The sequence below is a fragment of the Lactuca sativa genome, chromosome 8 (assembly GCF_002870075.4).
Source record: "Lactuca sativa cultivar Salinas chromosome 8, Lsat_Salinas_v11, whole genome shotgun sequence".
NCBI lineage: Eukaryota > Viridiplantae > Streptophyta > Magnoliopsida > Asterales > Asteraceae > Lactuca > Lactuca sativa.
Genome location: NC_056630.2, coordinates 238,004,720 through 238,017,696, shown reverse-complemented (window position 1 = coordinate 238,017,696; position 12,977 = coordinate 238,004,720).

Sequence of the window (12,977 nt, the reverse complement as noted above, 5' to 3'; positions counted from 1 at the left end):
AAGACTTTAGAGAGAATATAAAGAGGGGAGGGAGGCTCGTAGCCTTTTGCTTGATTTTTTTGGTGTAAGAAGAAGATTGCAAGAATGAAAGTAAAGGAAAGATTTAAAAAACAACCGTAGAAGGAAGACGTGGTAACAACCTTTGAAGCACTTTGAGGCCTCCAGGGAAGGCTTGAAAGTTGATGGAGTGAGGATGAACCCTCGAGACACCAACAATGTACCAACTTGATGTAATGCTAGTTACAACTCTTAAGCTTTAAGTAAAAACAAGATTATGACTTAAAGAGAGAATGAAAGCAATAAGAAATCTTCAAAGTGCAAGACTTTAGAGAGAATATAGAGAGGGGAGGGAGGCTCGTAGCCTTTTGCTTGATTTTTTTGGTGTAAGAAGAAGATTGCAAGAATGCAATCTTTATATAGCCATGAAGTGAAGTCAATACCCACTAGATCTTAAACCTTTTTTGCAAGCATGTCCCTATGGCATGAGTGTGTTTCTTCTAGCATGTATTCTTTTCAATAAAAAAATACAAATGGCCATACCCTTCACTAGTCTAGACTAGTTTCGGCCATGCCTTTAAAAAGAAGACAAAATGTTTGAATGTTATAAAATCCAAGTTTATAAAATATAATCTGTCTTTAGGTAAAAGACAAAAGACTCAACTAGTCCAAAATGTTGTACACGACTTATTAATTCATACATTATCAAATAATGTGTTACTTCTATTGTAAAATAATTATTTCATTGAAATAAAAATTTTCCCAATTTATTATAAGAGTTTATGAATATTTATTAAAATCAATTTCTAATAAATAATTATTTGTATCAAGTTGTTGTTAGTGTGACCCTTAGGATCATATGTTATTTAGCAATATCATTTTAATATGACTCTTGAGCATACTAGATCTTTTAGAAATCCGGTATGTTTATGAAAGCTACTTAAATGAATCTCAAGTTGGTAGTTCTTCTTCAAGGGAATCAAATCCTTCTATTCAAAAGTGGCAAGCTATTTCCAAAGTGAAAGTTGAGTCACAACAAACCGTCGATGGTAAAGGGAAAGTTAGTATCGAATCTAAACCATTGAATGATTTCATTTCGATACCTAAGTCTGTGGATGTTGACTTAATCGATAGTTTGAAATCAAAAATTCATAATTGGGTTTTTGGATCTTCATTTCATAATGCATTTCAATCTAATCACCAAGGATCGTCACATGACTGGTAGGAAGGAAAATTTTCGAGATTATCAAAGCCTGAAAAATCCTGGTGTGGTGAAATTTGGGAATAACAATAAATGCAAAGTTAAAGGATATGGTAAAGTAACGAATGGAAAGTTCACGGTTAACCGAGTGGGCATATGTCGAAGGTCTTTAGCACAACTTGATAAGTGTCTTGCAACTTGCTGTGGGCATTGGCAATCAAGTAGTCTTCGATGAAGAAGGATGTGTCATTTCAAATAAACAAAACAAAGAAGTGTTGCTCAAGTCGAAAAGAAACAAAGATATGTTCACTGTTGTTATCAAGCCAAGTGTTGGTGTTCCTTAAGTATGTTTGCTTTCGAAGGCGTCGTCTAATCGAAGCTAGCTATGGCGTCATAGACTTTCTCACTTGAATTTAAAAAGTTTAAACAAATTGGTGGTAAATGAACTTGCTCGAGGCTTACAAGTTTTAAAGTTTGATAATGATTCGTTATGTGCAGCATGAAAACAAGGGAAGTTACATCATCAAGGTCACCCGATTTTCATTGATTCGAAGATCGTCAAACCTCTTGAATTACTTCACATTGACCTTTGTGGCGCTTCGACTGTTGAGGCTCAACAAAAAGAGGTACATATTGGTCATTGTTGATGACTTTTCAAGGTTCACTTGGGTGTACTTTCTTTGACAGAAGTCTGACACTACTTAAGTAATTATTGATTTCATTAAGCATATCGAACTCCGTTTGCGCAAAAAAGTGAGAAAGATCAAAAGTGACGATGACACAGAATTCAAGAATCAAGTTCTTGATAAATTTCTGAGTGATCTTGGAATAGCTGATAATTTTTCATCTCCTTACACACCACAACAAAATGGTGTTGTCGAAAGGCGGAACAGATCACTATACGAAGCAACAAGGACGATGCTCACATATGCAAAGTTACCTCAATATTTGTGGGCCGAAGTCGTTTTGACAACATGTTTCACACATAATTGATCTTTTATTCATACTCGTTTTAACATCACCCCTTATAAAATCATTAACAATTGGAATCCAAATGTGAAAATTTTCCATGTTTTTGGTTGCAGGTGCTTTATTATGAATCATAAGGATAACCTTTCGAAATTTTAGTCAAAAGCTGATGAGGGGATATTCGTGGGATATTCACATAATTGTGTTGCATATAGGGTGTTTAATAAGCGGACTAGGAAGATTGAAGAAACATTCAATCTAACTTTCAATGATTATTTTGTTAAACGGGTACAAAAGACTTTCGAACAGAAGCCTATTCTTAATGAAAATTCTGATGAGTCATTAATTTCAAATTCTTTCGATTTTGATTATGAATTAATTTTTTGTGTTCCTGACAGGGCTATCGATGCAGAAGTACATGCTACAGATAATCAGATTCCTGAAGTTTCAAAGCATTACGATGATTCGACTATAACATTAGATGACGATATTTCACAATCCACAATGAATTATCCAATACAAGTCGAAAATCACCTAGTGTTGCAAGGTGATTAAGTGGAGGGGAGCACTTTAATTCGATACCTAATATTGAGGGGGATCATGTTCCTATGAATTCAGATATCGAGGGGGAGCATAATGATACTGATCCTATTGTCGAGGGGGAGCAAAATGGATCTATACCAACTACTTCTACTACTCAAGCTGATGTTTTTCATGATATGTATGAAAATGTGTAAAATACAGATGAAGGTTCTGAAACAGACGAACTGTTCGAAGACACACCTTTGGACTTCGATTATGCATATCCACCGCTGGATAAATGGACACTAAATCATCTTCAAGAACAAATTCTTGGTGATCCTCATGTTAGGGTTCTAACGAGGGGTCAGCTTCGTGCTAAAATTAAGGTACTTAATGTTCATCAAAAATTCTACATGTTCAATGTTTTCATTTCCAAAATTGAACCAAAATCACTAAAGGTTGCTATGGAACATCCCGATTGGGTTGTTTCTATGCAATTTGAACTTGCTGAATTTGAGTGAAACAAGGTTTGGCGACTTGTTCCAAGACCTGATAATGTATCAGTGATAGGCTTAGAATGTATTTTTAAAAATAAAAATGATAAACAGGGTAATGTGGTTCGAAACAAAGAAAGGCTGGTTGTAAAAAGATATTCGCAACAACAAGGTATCGACTATGAGGAAACATTTTCCCCTGTTGCAAGACTCGAGGCTGTTCAAATATTTTTGGCTTATGCAGCGCACAAGGACTTCGATGTTTACCAAATGGTTGTCAAGTGTGCATTTCTCAATGGAGTTTTGGAAGAAAATATATATGTCAAATAACCACCAGGTTTCATTAATGAAAGATTTCATGATCAATGTTATACTCTTGAGAAACCGGTGTATGGATTAAAACAGGCACCACGAGCTTGGTATGAAACTCTTACTCATTTTTTGAAATTATCTAAATTTAAAAAAAGGTTGAGTTGATCCTACTCTCCTTCGAAGAAAGTTAGGGGTCATTTGATGCTTGTTCAAATTTATGTAGGATATTAACTTTGGTTCGACTGACCCTACATTGTCTAAGGAATTTGAAAACATAATGAAAAGTCGGTTCGAAATGAGTATGATGGGGGAAGATTAATAATTTTCTGGGATTAAATATTCATCAAAGCAGAGATGGTATTTTCATAAATCAAGAGAAGTATTCTCGCAATCTTCTTGAGAAGTTTGGGATAACGAATAGTTCAAAATTGCGAGTACTGATGGTTGTTGGCACACGCTTAAGCCCTTCGTTGGACAAGCCTGCTGTCAACGTTATGTTATACATGAGCATAATCGGCTCATTACTTTACCTAAAAATAAGTAGACCTGATATAATGTTTGCTGTTTGTAATTGTGGCGGATATCTATCGAATCCCAAAGAACCCCATATGACTGTTGTGAAGAAGATTTTTCGATATCTCAAAGTGACAGTTTCGTTGGGTTTATGGTACCCTTCGAAGAATGGTTTCTTCGTTCAAGCATTTTCGGATGCTGATCTTGGTGGTTGTTAACTTGACAGGAAAAACCCTTTTGGTGGATGTCAATTTTTGGACGAGAAGCTTGTTAGTTGGCAATCAAAGAAACGAACATGTGTTTTGATTTCCTTAACAGAAGTAGAATATGTTGTTGTTGCAGCGTGTACTTCTCAAGTCATATGGATACAAAGCCAACTACATGATTATGCAATCAACATGAAGAAGATTCCATTGTATTGCGATTCGCAAAGTGCCATGTGCATCTGCCATAATCCGGTGCAACATTTGAAAACCAAACATATCGCACTTCGGTATCATTTTATCAATAATCATGTTGAAGATGGAAACATCGAGGTTCGTTTGGTAAAAACGATGGATCAACTTGCTGATATCTTTAATAAACATTTGGATGAAAAATCTTTCCTAAGGACAAACGATTTTGGCATGGTTAGGCATGCTTGATGCAAGTACAGTTCCCAATTCGTCATCATAATGGAACACACAGCGCAGTCGACTTCTCACTTAAGGAATCATACGTTACTGTTCACGGTTTAGCGTTCGACATGCTTCAATTTTGAAAAACCAATAAACGATCCAACTTACACTTCGTTTTATAAGGACACTTATTGTATCGATTCATCAACTCTTGATGTCTGTATATCTCACTTCGTTTATTAGGTAACATTTTATTGCTTTTTTAAAAACAAAAAGTCCAAAAATATTTTATTTCGTTTGATCTTTGTTTTCAAAAACAAAAAGATCAAAAAGATTTTATTTCGTTTGTTCTTTATTTTTAAAAACAAAAATTACAAAAAGATTTTCTTATTTTTCGGTCTTTTCATTTCAAAAACAAAAATTTCAAAAAGATTTTTTGATTTTGTCTTTTCATTTCAAAAAAAAAATTTGAAAAAGATTTTCTTATTTTTTTTCAATTCAAAAACAAAAATCCAAAAATATTTTTTTTTGTTATATTTGTGTGGTTAATGATTTTTATGCAGAGAACAAAATTGACATATTTTGGTGGTCATTGCTTCGTTACTGGAGGGGATAGGTATATTTTCAAAACTTTACACTAGTTAGGTATCCTTAGAAGCATGCTGTTGTATGTCGACCTAAGCCTCATAGACTCAATATGTGTCAAAGCCTTGATGGACCACTCACCACAAGGGTTCCTGTTGGGTTTTGAGCATTCTAACACTCCTAAGTGTACATGCAACCCTAAATACATTGGATCTATGTTTTCTCTATTGTATATGCAAATATGAACTTTCCAAGGTATTCATCCTAACTAGAAAAAGAACATTTATTCATATGGATATCTCAAGTTAGAATTACATACCTCTTTGATATAGAATGTCTTCATGAAACTTGAGTGCCTAGTGCCCCAAGTGTGACACCTCAAATGGTTCACACAACACCAAATGCACATGGAATGACTTGATAGAAATGGAACACTCCTTGACATCGTCTAGCCCTCATATTCACACACTAGTGCACGATTTCTTGAGCCATGTGATTCTTTTATATGGTGGCTATTAGGGTTACACCATGTAACTCATAACTTTACCCATTCCTTATGCTCCATGGATTTTAACCTCCATGGAGTATCCATGGGTCACCCCATGGACTTAGTCCAACATGATAAGGAATCTTGGATCACAAGCCCACATATATAAGAATGAATGATTTACACAATCAACCCATATATTTAATTAGTCTCCTTTTGATCACTTAATTAATTCCAAATTAATTCTTGATCAATACTAATTAAATAACCTTATTAATATATTAGCACTTATAATATATTAACCAACCTTAAGTGTTATTTCTCTCATTATAGTCTATCCAAATGCATGATGCCATGCAACCCAAATGGACCATGCCGGATCGGGTCAAGTCTTACCAATTATAGTTATGGACTTAGACATTAATCCAATCGTCTCCCACTTGGATAAGTCTAAAACTATTATTGCGTACGACTTCAAGAATCGACTAGCAATTGTAGCTCTCAAAAGCTTCTGTCGAACTCTGACCTTGTCGATGAACTCTGACCTATGTCAGTGACTTGTCCTTTAGATAAGGGATCATATATTCCTCCATTCTAGATATCATATGGACTGAGACATGGATTATAAATCATTCTCTCTGTCCATTTGTTTTTTCCCGATTTCCGATTCATGATGACTGACTGATTGAACAAATCAAATCAGTCCTGGCTTGGCCAAGCACTTCCATGTATCATCATTAAATCATCAAGGGGCCCATAGATATCGCTTTTATCCCGTAGGTAAAAGGAATGGATAAACTTCGACTCATATGGGTTGTTCTACTACTTATTGAATCACACACAAAGGCACGTTTTATAACATCGAGTTACCGAATGCGTTTTCGTGCAATCAATGTACAACCAACTCATAGTAACAACTCATATCTCTAGGTTTGAAGAATATAAGATATTATCATCTCATGATCACTTGTGATAAAATCCATGAAGTGATTCCAATTAGCGCGGTTGAATCCAATACTCAGAGCTTATGAGCACTCATGAGTGTTGTAGCACAACTTTGTCCACCAACTTGGACCTCTACAAGCCAACCCACGACAGTCTTGATTCATACCTACTTCCAACATATGACCGACTGTGGATGGTTTGAATAACTTAGTCATTCCGGAAGAATAACCTAGTTTATTTTGGAAGTCAAAACATGCAAAATGAAACACAAGAATAATTGAATCTAGTATGTTATCAAAACATATGAACATAAATAAATCAGCTTTTATTTATCACCATATTATTACAAATTATTCATTGCATACTGTTTCAGCTATCAACTTTATTCTTGAATTAAAACAATAGTTGTCCCATGCTCCGAGCATGTAAACTATGTTTTTCTAAACAATAGCTTTGCCATACACCAAGTATGCACTCTACGTTTGTCTGTGATCCTTACTTTGTGAAATAAACCAATTGACCAAACTTTCAATGATTCTAATTTCACACTCCCGAATTCTTATGGAAAATGCAGGAATTCCATTCACGCCATTTTACCGAAATCCATTAGATTCTAAACTTACATGCAATGATTCTCTTGTAATGATTATGCACAAAGTCACAAAGACTTGACAACAAACATTACAGAGCATTTCAAAGGAGATCAACTCCTTGGAAACATCCTTCTTGCATTAAGTTTCCTAATCTTACACAGATTTATTGAACAACTTCCACCAATGGGATCATTTCCACATTCCCCTTTTGACTATCACTTCTGAACAAGAGTTGCCTCTTTTCAAAATATGTCAATATGTTCCTTCCCACAACTAACACTATACTTCCAACTGTCCCTGAGCAAACAATCTTTGGTAAACCTTAGATTGTCCTCGATAATTGCTTAATCATTTTAGTCATATCCAGTTCTAGACCTTTTCCCTTCTTAATGCCCTACACATCTGGAAAATTTTAGAAATGATTAATATAGCACATGTAATCGATCCTATATCCGAAGCATATGGGACACGATTCATGATGTCTCACATAAAGACTAAACCAGTCTTTTGCTATAATGTTTTCATTTCTATTTGCCAAGTTCTCATAATTCAAATTATGAAAAGGGGTGTCGTAATCATTATCGAATTTTAGAACGCAAATAATGAACCCATATATAGAATTTCCTGATGTTGAGCCATTCCAACATGAAATTCATATATATTCTTGACTAAATTTGATTAAAATCTCAATCTAAGCTTTTAGAATTGAAATGCAGTATAATTTCCTCTCCCATAATTATAGCAAAACAACTTTTTCAACCCCTCTAGCCTCACGAATTAAAACTTTTGTTTTCTATAATTAACATTGTTAACTTGTAATACTTATCATAATTATCATTCTCCCACTAACATTATGATTATTAGCATAACACTTATGATCCCACTAACTTTGACATGTACTCAGAAATCAGCAGGACTTCTAGAAAAAAAATAATACTTTATTGACTTTCTTATCAAAGTTCAGATTTCTGATACTAAATTGCTTTGATAAAACTTTATCAATATCATACACCTTATCATAGACAGCTCATAAGTGTGTCTAAACAATTTAGGAACTATGAAAAGGGATTCCGTAATCATAGTCTCATTTGTTTAGACCTTTGCCACTTCTCACAATCCATGTTAGTGTGCCGGTTAACAACACAAGCTCCACTAACGACTTTGAGAATGCAAATATCACAATTGCTATCTAGTTAAAATCTACTTAGTGAAAGTGTTTCCTCACAATCATTTTCATGAATCGGAGAGAAACCTTATGACACTTAGATTTAATGGTGTATGTGTTCTTATCCATGTGAATTGTCAAAACCATAGTCACAAGACAAGGATAATGACAAATCCAAACTCATATGGACTAAAATTAATCTTAATTTCTTGCCATCTGGGAGCTCAAGGGCCTGCCATTGGTTCCAAGTTGTTGTGCAATCAATTGAGAACTCTAAGAACTCATATGCAAAGCCAACTTTAATTGGAATGGGCACAAAATATGTCAACATGATAGATTATAAACCTCAAGTCGTATGCTAGTGAAGAACTTCAGGTTTTATTCTTGATTAGTTCTTGAGACTTTCAAGACCTTTAAGACTCCCACTGTCCTCTTGACATATAAGACTTTCTTGTTAGATATTCAAGAGATAGTGTGGATTCTAATCAAGACAAACACCTCACACAATTGGCCTTAGTTGGTCTTTGTTTTATCCAAAACATCACAACTTTCCAATTTCAAATGTACAAGAGTAGAAAACTTTTACTCTTACATTTGACAAGTGTTTTAAACCTTCTTTAAGACATGTCACTCAAGTTACAATCTTAGAGTATAACTCTAAGAATTGTTTTTGGAATGAAGTATGAATCATCTTCTTGATTTAACCACTTCAACAATTCATAGCTCCTCTTCTTAGCTATTACAATGCACTTACAGGATGAATTGTGATAAGATCTCTTAATTATTAAGATGACCATATGACATGATACTAAAGTACTCTCCCATCTTTTCAGATTTGAGAAACTTTTATCCTTCTGCCTAATTTGATTCTTCTTATTCGCTCTGCCATACATTGGAACCCTTTCCAATGTCTCAGAATTACACTTAAGCTTGTAAGTATAACCATATTTACTGAGCTTTAGGAAATTATGACGAATAATCTTATCGATCTTTTGTGGTGGACTTGACCAGTGCACAAGAATGTGTACTCGATCTTTTATCCTTCTGCCTAATTTGATTCTTCTTATTCGCTCTGCCATACATTGGAACCCTTTCCAATGTCTCAGAATTACACTTAAGCTTGTAAGTATAACCATATTTACTGAGCTTTAGGAAATTATGACGAATAATCTTATCAATCTTTTGTGGTGGACTTGACCAGTGCACAAGAATGTGTACTCGATCCCTTAGTCCTTCACTTGACTCACATATACATGTGAACAAGGAACTAGTCTTAATTTTCCAAATATGAAAAATTCTCATTCATCATGCTATACAACTTGCATGATTCCAAGTTTCGGTCCAATTGAAACTTGGGAGATGAGGATCTTTCCTTATTTGGTAAATTTAGACATTACCACAAATGAAAGAATCAATTTCATATTTCCACTCTTGCTATTAATGGAATCATATAAGTAACAATTTTTTCACAAATGCCATTGTAAGGATACTTAAAATAAATAAAATCAAAATTTTCCTTTTATTTTAAAAACTTTGCGGAAAACTGATCCTTACAATCCATATGGAAACCTTGTTGTTATCTATTCCTAAGCAATGTGTCATAACTCCTAAGTAACAGCTCAAAGTTCTGATGCGATCGAAATCCATCTTCGCGATCAAAATCAACATATACTTCCTTTAAGCTTTCTCTCTTTTCTTTGATTCTTATAACATCACCATGTGACTCGGTCACATTATGCAATAAGAATCTCCAAATAGGAGCTTAACAAAGTTAGACAATGGACTTTACCTGAAGTAGGGTCAAACTTATTGACTTGATCAACCTTATGATCTTTCAGGTAAATATGGTAGCTTCGCAACCAATGCCCTTTCCTTTTGGCAATAGAACCATATAGACCCTTTGGGAATGGTACATGAGACAATCTCATACTTAGCCTTTCTCTTTACCATTTGGTCAACCGAGTTGACTATGACCAATCCCTTTTAATTTGGAAGAGAAAGCTTTTACTGGGTATCAAATGCAACCATTGTCAATGTCCATTGAAGGTTTGGGAAGTTGATCTACTAATCAAATTTTCTTTACCAAAGCTCCAAATCATTACTGATTCAGCAGTACCAAGAAAATAGATAAGATCATTAAGGGTCATGTCATAGTCTATTTCATAGTAGTCCCAAAGGTAACTCACTATGTGACTTAGAAAGTGACTGAACATCCAACTTTCTTAAGACTTTGACACCCAACTCTCCTGGCTTGTCAATATGTGACTTCATCTCCATGATGTGAGCACGTATAGACCTTGCCTGCCATAAGGGCTTGAGTGACCTTGAACTTCTGGAGGAAGGGAGAATAATTGGAGGAGGTGGAAGAAGTGAAGTTTCAAGAGATTTGGGAACATCATAGATGTCTGAACTAGACATCTTTTGGAAGATATTTAAGATAGTTGATTTAAAGTCCTTAATATAACATTGTGACAACCCGAAAACTTCTCGCATGCACTCTTCAATTCTTTCCAATATTAGACTTATTTTACTATATAGTAGTACCCTTTAGAGTCTAATGAAGCGTTCTAAATGTGATATAATCAAGGTGGGAGTGTTAAAAAGGGTTAACTCGAAGTGTAGGAATCAAAACCGGGCCAAACACTCCAACACATGGAGTGTGCGGCTACACACTTGAGTGTGCGGCCACACACTCTTGTTTGCGGCCTCACACCCTTCCCAACCGCACACTCCACCTATATATACCACACTTGAATTATTTTTGAACACTTCCTTCACTTCTTCAAGCATAGAACATGAAATCCTCACAAGTATCATCCATTCTCCTTGAAGATCTTCATAAAAAGGTACCAAGAACACCAAGAACACCAAGATCACCATCTGGCCGCACACATGGCAGCACACACCATCTGGCAGCACACATGGCCGCACACCTGGCCGCACACACACATATAGTGTGTATTTTTGCCATACACCCTCTTATATAGCCTTATAAATCCTCATACAATCATATATGATTATAACACTTCATTATAAGTGTTTACTAGTCCCTAAGATGGTCCCAAAATCATCAATTAGTTGTTCATAACCCTAATTATATCCATATATGTGCCAATATATGCTAAATAGGATTCGCGTGTGTACTCAAGTCACCACTTGACACCAAGCATCAAATCCAACTTTGTCATCAGAACCACTCACTACAGGTGAGTTCATACCCCTTTAATTAAGCTTTGAAATACTTTTAAATGTTTTAAATACTTTTATGGGGGGGGGGGGGGGGAATACAAGTTCAATACTTATAGTTATTACATCAATCACATGTGATTAATAACTACAAAACCAATGATTTCATCACTGTTTCAAACTGTTTATCAAAATGTTTTACCTCAAAATGTTTTACAAACTTTTTTACTTATCAAACACTTTTATTTAAACTTTATTATACTTCTTATAAATTGCATGTCCATATATGCGTAGATATATAAGAAATGTTTAAAAGGCTTAGGAAGGCCATCCGCCCTATTTCCTTTTCCTCGATTTGGATGTGGTCTGGTGGGATGTCGGGTAGCCGTCCGAGGGTCATTTCAATATTAATTATATATCATATGTGCATATATAGACATAAAAGTACTTCCATATTCATGCGTATCAGTTACATCATTAGTAAGTTACCATCGGGGTAACACAGGATCATACTACTACAAATTGTAGATCAATGAGTCAGTTCATTCATGAGTCAATACTTATTAACTATGAGAACATATACATTACATTACTATGAGAACATTTACAACTATACTAGAGAAGAACATATACAACTATACTAGAGAAGAACATATACAACTATATTAGAGAAGAACATATACAACTATACTAGAGAAGAACATATACGACTATATTAGGAAGAGAACATATACAACGATACTAGAACAAGTAACATTACATTACCTATACATGAATACGTTTACAATTGTGATCCACTGTATCGGGCATGCCTTAATTGTCATGGCCCGAGTTGTAACCAGAGTCTCTTGGAGGGAGAGCGTGAGTTTGCGTATAGATCTATACTGGATTGACTATCCTACACCTTGCTGCTAGCTACAGCCGGACCTGTAGGTCTGCGAGTGCCAAACGTCATACCTTTTTACGACCTACATTTGTCGTTGTTACTCAGTCGATAGTATGGTACAATTACTCACATGATACCTTAATATAAATCCGGTTTAAGGTAGTTAGTACAGCAGTAGTTCTTATAATACAATACTACAGTACTGCAATAATTTATCCTTTATGTACATTTAGTGACTATTTCACTTAAACAATAATGTATAAACTATATTTTTGATAATGATAGTTACACTTGGAAAATTACACTCTTACGATAAACAAGCATACAAAACAGTTACGCCTTGGTAGAAGGCTACTTTTAATAGAAAATATAGGTTTTTCTGAGAGATTCAACTTTTACAAACTTGTACACACAGTCACATACTTTTATCACCAATGTTTACAAACTATTGTTTAAAACTATGTTCAAACGTTTTTGATACAAACACCGACACTAAAATACTGAT